The 10,152-nt window shown below is 40.7% G+C and overlaps 1 pseudogene; it reads right to left on the bottom strand.

Moving 5' to 3' along the window:
- Positions 1 to 210: 210 nt before the first annotated feature.
- On the bottom strand, positions 211 to 6,354 carry LOC101676387 (annotated as a pseudogene).
- Between the last annotated feature and the right edge of the window lie 3,798 nt (positions 6,355 to 10,152).

Here is a 10,152-nt window from a genome sequence, read left to right as displayed (position 1 = left end):
AGATGTCATGCTTTTCCTGCTCTTGGATTTCCTCTAGAAAGCATGACTCTTTCTTTCTTTCTTTCTTTCTCCTGCTGTGTCAGAGGCTCTGGAAAGCCATTGGAGACTTGAGGGCAGAGGCATGGAATGATCTGATTTAGTTTTTAAAATCATGCTGGCTGCTGTTTGGAGAACAGATTCCAGGGGAGTGTCGTTGGAATCAGGATCCGGTTACGAGGCTCTTGCTGTCTGGGTGGAGATGATGGTGGTTTGGACTAGGGGGATATCTGTGGGTAGAGGAGGTGAGCAGTAGTAGGATTCAGAATCTGTTTTGAAGGTGGAATCATCAGAATTTGCTGCTCTATTGTCTATGGGATAGGAGGGAAAATGATTCCGGGCTCCCTGATCATTCGAATTCTGGATGTAATTCAGCTTCCAGCCGTCAGATGCACTTGTATGAGATTTGGAAAGCAAAGTTAAGGTAGAGGTCTTGCCTTTGCTATTTCTGACTTTATCCTCAGCAACTGGAAGGAAGGCAGTGTGTATGGGTTTAGCTGTAGGAAAGATGGTAGATTTGGTGGTGGGAGCGTTGGGTGGTTGTCTCCTGGTGTTTCACTTTACGCATGAATTAAAATCCAGACATCAGCTGAGATTGGGGATTGTGGGAGGAGGGACTGGGGTTTATTATTTATCACGTGCTGCTTCCTCCCCTGCCAGGACCCTATACAATGTCTGGCCTCTAGAAGATAGTCACCTTGTTGGTAACTGGACAATTCTCTACTTTCACAGAAAGATTTACCCATAAAGCATCACCTTTGACTTTAAAATAAATCAGCGCAGTAAACTAAAGCAAGGAGATTCTCACATTGTTAAAAGAAGCAGTCCTTTTACTACTTGAACCTCAGGTTTCAAACAGTAGTTGTCTTTGGAAGTGTGGCTAGGCTTAGAAGTGTTTTTTGATTCTGGTCTATCCTGAAAGGTTCTGTATCTTTTCAAGAAATGACTCGTCTTCTGAGGAGCTGTTAATGTTTCTTTAAGGGACAGAGAGCGACCTATATCTGAAAACGCTTGAGAAATCTCTGGCGTTTTTCTGACAGTCTCAAGAAATACTTCAGTAAACCAGTCTTTAAAACTTGGTGGGATGAAACTGGTCATTCCTGTCATGGTCCATATTTCTTTTTAGAACATGTTAGGCTTTTCTCACTATCTTTAGCCGTATGGTATCCTCATTTCTTGATTCAGATTTCTTTACTTCACCTCTAAGTATTCTCAGATTGGAACTAAATGTTGAGATTGTATATAAGCCGTCTGTGGTCTCAATGGTGGAAAAAGTATTTGATATAGAGCTAGAAGATGTAATTTGGGGTCCTTCCTCAGCAATATCCCGGCTCTATGACTTTGGGTTACTTAATTACATTCCTGAGACTATGTTTCTTTTTTATAAAAACAAGGTGGATACCTACCTCATATAGTTACTGTAATAATGACAACTAATATCTCTCTAACTTGCAGTCATTTTTCCATTCATCTTCCTCCTTGATCTTCAGGTCAGCTCCGTGAGTTGGATGGGACATACTGTATCTGTCCCCTTCTACAAACATGGAGCTGAGGCTGTGCCAGACTCTTGTGAAGGATGTAATAGGAGGTGTCACAGCTGGAATTGGAACACACATGTTTTTTTTCTGACAAAGCCCATAGACCATCCATCCTATTCCATTGGCTTTATATAGGATCTTATAAATCTCAAAGCCTTCTTCAAAAGCAAAGCATTACGATTTCTGTTATGTTATGATCTATTCCTGTGTAGACATTCAGTGGTGGTTTTGAGATGAAAATAGCCAGACATGCAGTTCGGTTGTCTAGAATTGTGCTGTTCGTTATGGGAGCCGCTAGCCACATGTGGCTGCTATTACTGAGGAACTGAGCTTTAAAGTTTGTTTAATACATTGAGGTTTAGAACCCGAAACCCAATTTTAGTTAACCCGCAAACTTGTAAGTATATTTGAAACAATTTGGGTATGTGAATCTATTTATCCAGCTGTAAATTTTATGATGTAAATACAGATAAGTATTTCCAGTGAAAATGCAGCAGTCATATTGAGATGTGCTGTAAGTATTAAAAAATATGTCAGGGCACCTGGGTGGCTCAGTGGGTTAAACCTCTGCCTTTGGCTCAGGTCATGATCTCAGGGTCCTGGGATCGAGCCCCACATCGGGCTCTCTGCTTGGCAAGGAACCTGCTTCCTCCTCTCTCTCTCTGCCTGTCTCTCTGCCTACTTGTGATCTCTCTCTGTCAAATAAATAAATAAAATCTTTAAAAAAATGTTAGATTTTGAAGACTTAGTATGGTCAATGTAATGTGAAACATCTTACTAATAATATTTATATTGATTACATTTTGAAAAGATGATACTGTGGATATATTGAGCTAAAATAACATTAAAATTAATTTCCTCTGTTTCTATTTACTTTTAAATGTGGCTACTAGAAAATTTTAGAACTATGCATGTGGCTTACATAGTATTTCTTGGACAGCGTTACTCTAGAATTAGCTCAGAAAGAACATTTGTGTTTTCTTGACTATGTATTTCCTGACCAGACAGTGCAGATCATAGCTCAAATTTCACTTTTCTGTCAAAGAAGGCGTCTCTGGAGCAATGTAAATTTGATTATCAGGTACTGGCTAATTACTATTCCTTCCAAACAAGTAGAGTCTCTTGTGGGTGCTCACTGGGGTTTGTTCAGAGTTTCTGTGAGGAGCTTTCCTACTTCCGCCCGGTGCTTAGTCCCCACAGCCAGTCTGGCATGCATGGCCTTCTAACTCTCCTTCCCATCCTCAAGGCTTCCTGAGTTTGTGTCTTGGGTTCCACTTTCACCTGTGGCCACCCCTCACACCCCCCCCCCCCCCCCCCCACGCTGCAAGTTCTAATTCTACCATGCTTGATTTTGGTGCTTCCTGGCCAGCCTCCTCCTGGGTCTGTGTGGGCTTGACTATTTGCTTGGAGCATTCCACTGTGCAGGACGTGACTGGCCACAGCTGTGGAAGACGTTAGGTTGCAGGTAGCACCTTTGTACGTATCCACATTCCTGAAAGCATATGTGAGAGTTCAACACCTGCAAAATAGAACTATATAAGGTGAGGACTGTAAACCCAACAGCCTAAATAAAAGTCTTAAGTAATTCCTTGTCTTCTATTTTATTTCGGTTCAATATTTATATATATTGCAGATGCTCCCCACAGTAAGTCTAGTTAACATCCATCACCATGCATGCAAATTTTTTTCTTGTAATAACTTTTAAGATTTACTGTTCTAACAACTTTCAAATACACGGTTATTAACTATAGTCGCTGTGCTGTACATTCCCCATGAAGTTTGTAACTCTTGACCTTCACCTATTTTGCCCACCCTGTAACCCCTGCCTCTGGCAACCACCAATCTGTTCTCTGTATCTATGTTTTTAAAAATAATATATTTCATGTAAAGTGAGATTATAAAGTACCTCTGTCTGACTTCACATGGCTCAATGCTCTCAAGGTCCATTCATGTTGTCACAAATGAGAAGGTTTCACTCTTTTTTATGGCTGAGTAATATTCCATTATGTATCTGTCTCTATCTATCTATACACATGACACAGTTTCTTTATTCATGCATTGATGGATACTTGGGTTGTTTGCATATCTTGGCTATTGAAGTAATGCTTCAGGGAACATGAGGATGCGTGTAGCTTTTTGAGTTAGTGTTTTTGTTTTCTTTGGTTGAATAGCCAGAAGTGGAGTTGCTGGATCATACGGTAGTTCTATTTTTAATTTGTTGGGGAGCTCCATATTGTTTCCCACAGTGGCTGCACTGATTTACATTCCCACCAGTAGTGCACAGGCTTCCCTTTGTTCCACATTTCTCACTAATGCTTGATATTTCTTGTTTTTCTTTTTCTTTCATTCTTTTTTTTTTTTTAACAATAGCTGTTTTAATAGGTGCGAGGTGATACCTCATTGTGTTTTGATTTGCATTTCCCTGATGATGAGTGATGCTGAACATCTTTTCTTGTACCTGTTGGCCAAGTATATGTCTTCTTTTGGAAAATGTCTATTTAGAGTCGATGACTATTTTTTAATTTAAATTCAGTTAGCCAACGTAGAGTACATCATTAGTTTCAGATGTAGAGTTCAGTAATTCATGAGTTGTGTACAACACCCAGTGCTCATCACATCACATGCCCTCCTTAATCCCCATCCCCCCACCCACCTCCCGTCCAGCAACCCTCAGTTTGTTTCCATAGTTAAGAGTCTCTCATGGTTTTTCTTCCTCTCTGATGTCTTCTCATTCAGCTTTTCCTCCTTCCCCTATGATCCTCTGCACTGTTTCTCTTATTCCACATATGAGTAAAACCATTTGATAGCTGTCTTACTCTGACTGACTTATTTCACTCAGTATAATACCCTCCAGTTCTATCCATGTCGATGTAAATGGTAAGTATTCCTCCTTCCTGATCGCTGAGTAATATTCCATTGTGTGGAATATATCCATTCATCTGTCAATGGACATCTCTCCTAGGCCTATTTTAAAAATTGAATTCTTTTTTTTCTTTCTTTTTCTTGCCATTGAGTTGTAGGAATTCTTTATGTATTTTGGATATTAACTTACACATACGATTTGTGAATATTTTTTCCCATTCAGTAGTTGCCTTTTGATTTTGTTGATATTTCTTTGCTGTGCAGAAACTTTGTAATTTGATGTAGTCCTTCTTGCTTAGGTTCGCTTTTGTTGCTTTTGCTTTTGGTGTCAGATTAAGAAAATTGTTGCCAAGACTAATGTTGAGGAGCTTACTGGCCATGTTTTCTTGTACAAACTTTGTGATTTCAGGTCTAATGTTCAAGTCTTTAATCCATTTTGAGTTAACTTTTGTGTATAGTGTAAAGGTCCAGTTTCATTCTTTTGCATGTGGCTGTCCACGTTTTTTTCCATTTTTCTAATACTGTTTATTGAAGAGTGTGCCCATTTCCCATTATATATTATACCTTATCTTTTTTTGAATAACAAAAAATACTTTTTACTAAAATGTAAGATTTACAGAAATTTCCAGATAAGCCACACAAAATGGTCATAAGCTTTTTCTTAAAGGAAGGATTGTACACTTGACAGCAAAGTCACAATGTTATTAGTGAGGGCTGTGATATTTGCTTAACGTTCCCATTTTGGTTCATCAAGCTTGTCCATCTACAGTGTCTAAATAAAGTTAGATTTGGCTAGGGAGCATAGTACAAATAACTTGTTAGCTGCTTTTAACCAAATGCTATTAGATTGCTATTAAAAGGGGGAAAGGAGCCCATAAAATTAAAATAAAACTACCTATTCCCCTAAAAAAAAAAAAAAAAAAAAAAAAAAAAAGGAAAACACCCACAACCCTGCAGCTAACCCTGACAACCACCTTCATTCATAGTTCTTTATACTTAAACCATAATGTGGGGGGTATGAATAAAAGCAGAGAGGGGCCACTGCTTTTAAAGGTTTCGCAGCAATCCCAATGGTACTTCTGGCCTCTGATCATGCTTTACAACAGCGAATCAGGACAAGATCTAGATCTGCCAATGTGTATTTAGTAACCAAAGGACTGAAGTTGTTTGGGCTTTTATTCTGTAATGTTTCTAAGACTGTGTCCACTTATTGCAAACAAAAAAGGAAGACGTCTTGGCAGAGGAGGAGAAGTGATGCACACTTGATGATCAGATCGATTTCGAATATTATTCATGGCTCATAGCCTAGTCTATGCTCTAGATGTTTCTGTGGCTTGGGCTTCGTTGGTGTTCCACTGCTGCACTCCACCATTTGCTAATGCATCATCTGGACTGGGGGGACTTCACAAAGCCTGGATCAGTAGCAGAGCTGAGCAGATCTGCAGTGCTGGGGACCACTTCTCTTTCAACAAATGTAAACATACTTTTCTCAAATTGTCCACATTTTTTAGGATGACAAATTTTGGTCATGAAATGTGCTTTAGGGGCTGCCATTGGGTATTCTTCTGGAAGGAATAGTTAAAGTTTAAAAGTCCTTCCCTCAGTGTGCTTGGTGGCTCAGTTCATTAAGCGTCTGCCTTTGGCTTAGATCATGATCCCAGGGTCCTGGGATTGAGCCCGGGAGCCTGTTTCTCCCTTTCCTCCCTGCGTGTGCTCTCTTGCTCTCTCTGTCTCTCTCTCTCATAAATAAATAAAATCTTAAAAAAAAAAAAGTCTTGCCCTTAAGGGTCCTGGGGGCCATCAATGACCACATGAAAATAGGGGCATTTCTCCCATCTGGTTCTGCTTTAATGCCAGAAACAGGTTCTCCCAGCAGCCGCTGGGTTTCTTTGATAAACCTCCAGGGCCGCCTGGCCATCTTGTCCGACCCCGAGTTTGACCTCTGGTCTTGACTCTGTCTTCCTATACCTTGTCTTTTGGCCACAATCTTTGATGCTATCTTAACAACATTTCATACATGCTTTTTGATTTTGTAGGATTGTTTTCATAGTTGAAAACATAATTAACTATCAAATGTACCACTGTGACTAAGGATTTGATGCTTTTAGTATCCTTGATAAGTGCCCTCATTTTTCTCAAATATATTAAGTTTGTGTGTCCCATAGTGATCTTACCAATAGTATTAATATTTTAATTTTTCCCACCATCCATTTTAAAATATATATATATATTTTAAAGGTTTTTATTTATTTGAAAGAGCAAGAGAGGGAACACAAGTAGGGGGAGTGGGATAGGGAGAAACAGGCTTCCTGCTATGCGGGGAGCGCAATATGGGGCTCAATCCCAGAACCCTAGGATCATGACCTGAGTTGAAGGCAGACACTTAACGATGGAGCCACCCAGATGCCCCAGGTTTTGTTTTTGTTGTTGTTTGTTTGTTTTTTAATATTAAGGGTAAAGAAACAATGCTTCTCAAAAGTTTTAGCCTTGGATTTTTAGCATTTTTTCAAATAAAACCTTAGGAGCAAGCCTAGAAAGTGAAGCAGAGCACTGGAACATGCTGTGGTTGGAATAGTGGATGTGTTGTGTGTGGAATCAGGAAGGGAGAGCAGGGGCTCTGACGGGAGCAGACAGATGGCTGCCAACTCAACATGGAAGAAAATCACCGAGTCACCGAAATAAACTCTTGACACAGGATATAGACCCTTCTTTTGGGGGCAAGGAACGTGATGCTGCTAAAACTGTTGTTGACTTGCTGGTGGGGGCACCATGACGTTTTTGAGTTGTTATACAGTAGCCTGAAATTACTTGTTGAAAGTTGATTTATAATTGTCAGAGTGAGGGATGCGTGGGTGGCTCAGTTGGTTGGACGACTGCCTTCTGCTCAGGTCATGATCCCAGAGTCCTGGGATTGAGTCCCGCATCGGGCTCCCAGCTCCATGGCGAGTCTGCTTCTCCCTCTGATTTCTCCTCGCTCATGCTCTATCTCAATAAATAAATAAAAATCTTAAAAAAAAATAATTGTCAGAGTGAAATATTCCATGGCGGGGGTGGGGGGGTGGCGTTGGCCTAATTGGTCTCTGCTGTATTCTTGAATCCTGTACTGGGCAGAACTGGAGAGAGGCTCTATGTGTTTTTTCTATGAGAATATGCCTATAATTGGGGGGGTGGAGGGAGATAACTACAGATAAACCCTTCACTCCAAGCCCAACAACTTGGTTTTATTCCCTCACTGTCAAGTTCCCTGAAGATCACGGATGATTTTTCTGGCCAGGTTTTCCTCATAAACCAAGACAATTAAGTATGGGATGCTTGCTAAACACATAGAAATGGACTGCAAAGCTCTTGAGCTCCCTCCTTCCCTGCTCCCTACTCTCTGGTCCCACTTGGTGTGTTTGGCATGGTGATGGGGAGGAGATAGCTCCAGCATCCTAGGGGGGCATGAGTGACACCATATTAATAAATGAGTTTATTTTTAATTTTAAAAAATATTTTATTTATTTATTTGACACAGAGAGAGAGAGATATCACAAGTAGGCAGAGAGGCATGCAGAGAGAGAGAGAGAGAGAGAGAGAGAGAGAGAGGAGGAAGCAGGCTCCCTGCCGAGCAGAGAGCCCAATGTGGGGCTCAATCCCAGGACCCTGAGATCATGACCTGAGCCAAAGGCAGAGGCTTAACCCACTGAGCCACCTAGGCACCCCAATAAATGAGTATTTTAGTAATGGTGAAGAAGTTCCCACTTTTCCAAATGATCTGGTTTCAGTGAAGAGGGCGGAAACTAAGATTCCCGTGAAAGTGAATGGTTTATGAAATTGTCCTGTGAATGAAGGCAGATCAACAGGTTATCAGACCCCATCCTTCTTTCCCATCGGCATTCAACTTCTTTGGCTCTGCACAGTGGCATTTAGTTTTCAGAGAACATGAGAAAAAGGTGGGAAGGAGGTGTGTCAGGTTTAGATTTATTTACCATATGGGTTTGTACGATGCTGAATGCTTTAAACTTTTATTTAAATTTAGTAAATTTAAATTATTTTTCATTTATTTATTTATTATTTTTTATATTATCTGTATTATTTGCCCGAGGGGTACAGGTCTGTGAATCATCAGGCTTACACATTTCACAGCACTCACCATAGCACATACCCTCCCTAATGTCCATTATTTTTCTATTCAAATATGAGATAACCCAGGCTTAGAGAGGTAGAACATTTGCTGAAACATTTGCTGAAAGTCACACAGCTGGTAACTAGGCATTGCTCTAAAATCCATTTTCTTATATAACACTAGGAAAATAACCTCAATGTATGAATGGGTAATTTCCATTTAGGATCCCTATAGCCCTTTGTACACAACAGAATGTAATACACACCATGACTTGTGTTATGCACCTGTCTGTCTTCCTCACTATATATATGTAGGTTCCCTGAGGCTAGGGACTGAGGCAGATACTCTTGGTTCTCCTCCCATCAGCCTCTCCTTTCCTCTTTGCTAATAGGACCTCTCTCTTGTCCAAAATATAGTCACATGACTACAGTGAGCTGCAAGGGAGGCTGGGAAATGTAGTCTTTAAGTGGGTCATTTCTGCCCTTAATAAAAATTGAGGTCTGGAGCACCTGGGTGGCTCCGTCAGTTAAGCATCTGAATCTTGATTTTGGCTCAGGTCATGATCTCGGGGTTATGAGATCGAGCTGCATATAGGGCTCTGTGCTGAGGGCAGTCTGTTTGAGATTCTCTCTACTTCTCCCTCACTCTAAAATAAGTAACTCACCTTTAAAAAAAATTGGGTTCTATTGGTAAGAAAGCAGGGGAGTTTGGATATGGAGTACGAAGCTTTTCTCTATAGAGTACTTAAAAAAAATTTATATTTTAGGGGCACTTCGGTGGCTCAGTTGGTTAAGTGTCCGGCTCTTGATTTTGGCTCAGGTCATGATCTCAGGGTCCTGGGACCAAGCCCTGCATCGGACTCCCTGCTCAGTGAGGAGTCTCCTTCTCCCTCTGCCCCTCCCCTGTTCATGTTCTCTCTCAAGTAGATATAATCTTAAAAAAAATTTTAGATTTTAAACTACCTTTAAAAAAATCCTTTAGGAAGGGCACATTTTCTAGCTTCCTTTCTACTCCTTTTTCTCTTTAAGTTGACCTAATACACATATATGTTACTTTTAGGCTTTGGGTTTAGAACCTGGAAGAAACCTCTGTGGAGGGAGCACCCTGCTTTCTTTTCCTGACAGTTCCTCCCTGAGGTCAGGAGTGGGTTCTACTCACTTTGTGCCTGGAAGGGGCTCCCACCCTCTGCTCAAGATCTGGAAATGAAGCTCTAATACCTGGTAAGTGGTCCTCTCAAGTCTGTGTTTGCCTCATCCTTGCTTTGAAAGCAAGCATCTCTTCTGTCTTATCAAGTTCTTCTCATATGTTCAAAACACTATTCAATGAGATTTTCGCCTCATTTGCGGGAAAAGGTCCATTGAGAAAGATGGGGGTAGAGGTTATTTTCAAAGCTATCGTATTTTCCTGGAAACTATTTGTGATATGATTAGCCGATTTGGAGAAGAGATTCATGAACTCAGAGCAAGTGGTAAGAGTAGAAGCATTTCCTGTTTAGTGGGGAAGAAAAGTATGCTTATTTATTTATTTAAAAGTGTCCAGCTGTTTCTGGGCAACTGGGTGGTTCAGTGGGTTAAAGCCTCTGCCTTTGGCTCAGGTCATGATCCTAAGTTC

Source organism: Mustela putorius, unplaced genomic scaffold (genome assembly GCF_011764305.1).
Source record: "Mustela putorius furo isolate JIRA1106 unplaced genomic scaffold, ASM1176430v1.1 tig00000580_pilon_pilon_pilon, whole genome shotgun sequence".
Lineage (NCBI taxonomy): Eukaryota > Metazoa > Chordata > Mammalia > Carnivora > Mustelidae > Mustela > Mustela putorius.
The sequence above is the reverse complement of the archived record's forward strand: the minus strand, read 5'-3'. Positions and strand labels throughout refer to the sequence as shown.